The following is a 2,171-nucleotide window of genomic DNA, read 5'->3' on the forward strand; positions in this document are numbered from 1 at the left end:
CTTAGTAAAATTTGAAATTTATTTTAAGGCTTCTGGTAAAGACTATTGCAAATATAATCCCCGAAGTGTCCTTTATATCCCCAAGTATAATTTTTAAAAATAATATAGCTTCAGGCTAGAGCTTAAATCCTACTGTAAAAGCAAATTACAAACTCGACACTCAAATATAGAGCTGGCAAAAATCAATGCATTAGTCAAGCCTCTTAAGAGCCAAAAAGGCAGGCCAACTTTTGTGGCTTAACGAAACGAAACTTAAGTGCTGGCCAAAGAGGGAGAAATCAAATTTTTAAATCAAATGCGAGCTGGCAAAATGCATTTCCAATGCAAATAGCCCGACGAGCAACTTTGATTCGAGTTCCAATGTAAACCGAAGCTCATAAGTTGCCGGCAGTTGAATATGCAGAATGATTATGTCTTCCTGCCTGCTCTGGAGTAGATTAAAGACACCCGAAAGCCACTCAAAGTCAACTGGAGGGCCCGTTGGGCGGGTGAATAAAGTCGGATGGGCACTCGAAAAAGTTTTTTAAAGTTTGTGCGCAACAATGAGATCCTTGTGCTGCAGCTGCATCTGCAGCTCCTTTGCTCCTTTGCTCCTTTTGATGCTCTGGCTCCTTTTCTGCTTTTCCCACTGCTGCTGCACCTTTTATCCTGATTTTGCAGTCAAAGTTGCCTGGCAACATTGCGCCAATTCAATTGATTTGCTCTTCGAGTGCAGTGCGTTTTTAAGCGCAGTGCAAATAAAACTAATGCAATGTATGCCCTGAAAAGTTGAATGGTTACACAGCAATTACAGAGGACTCCCGGCCTTAATTAAACTGATTGATTCTCGGTTTGGCTGCCGGCCTGGTTTCTATTTTATTTAACAGTTAAGCCAATATTTAGCCTCGCCCCAGCTGTGGCTTCCATCAAAAATAAATACCAGTTAGTCTTGATTATCAAATAAAATTTAATTATGCCTTTGCGAGAGACAAAAGATAGTTTGAAATTCACTAAAATGTTTTTATATTTAATTTTTGATAAAGGGTAAACGAGTTAAAGGGAATAGTTAGTTTTGATTAATTAAATATTTCAATTATTCATTCAAGTCATTTCAATTTGTATAAATAAATATTAACCAATTTATTTTGAGGCATTTAAAATAATCTTAAAGCGAGAGTATAGTCAGACTTAGTAACTCAAATTTTTTCACTTTCCTTGGATAAATATAATTCTTCCTTAAAATCGCCTGGAAAAAACTCCCATTTGAGTGAGGCCACCCAAGGCGGAGGTCAATAATTTATTAGCCTCTGTTTTTCGCAACGCATTTTTTATTGGCATTTTCAGTTTGCGTAACAAGTTTTGGCTAATTTATTGCACCCCAGGACTCGTAAATTGTGCGGAGGAGACTCGCTGCCAGCCATCCGGCACTTCCGCTGCCAGAATCCATGAGCGTTTTCCTGTTTCGTGTCCGGCTGCCATTCGCCTGGTAATGCCGAAATTTATGCTCGGCAAACAACTCACGAATTTCATTTATTTCCAAGAGGACCATCGAGTTTTCAACAAGCTGGCTGCATAATCCCGCCTAATTAGCTTCAATTGTCGCTGTCATAAGGCGCATCCTCCTGGGACACTTAAGTGCCCAATTTGCAAATAAGTCAGTCCGCTCTTGGCAGGTGTCCTGGGCTCTCGGCCTTCCTTGGCATAACCTTTGGATCATTGGCAAATTAATTAGCTGTCAATTTGCTGGAAAGTTTACTTCGGTTCCGTCGGTTGGCCCCCAAGTTTAATTGCGTTTTTGTGCTTGAAGTGTTGGGACTTCGTTGGCTCATTATGACCAACTTTGAGGAGTTTTATTTGCACTGACAGCCAGCGAGGATGTGGAGTTGCGAGTTCCTCAGAAACAGACGCCACATGAATCAAACCATTAAACTAACAAGACCCGAAAAACACACGCAGCCCACGACGTTTGCTAACGAGAACCCAAAACCCAAGCAGCATTTGAGTTTATTGAAGCGTTATGGCATCTTGAAAGGCGGAAAATGTTATTTGTCTCTTTCCCGGAAAAACCTACAACAGGGACAACAACCACGGTCATAAACGAGATGCTCTTTGCGCGAAGGTGTCGGGTTTTACAAATCGCTGCGATGTGGGAATAAGCATCTGTCTTCAGAGATATACACCTCTGGGCATTG

This window comes from Drosophila biarmipes, chromosome 3R (assembly GCF_025231255.1).
Source record: "Drosophila biarmipes strain raj3 chromosome 3R, RU_DBia_V1.1, whole genome shotgun sequence".
NCBI lineage: Eukaryota > Metazoa > Arthropoda > Insecta > Diptera > Drosophilidae > Drosophila > Drosophila biarmipes.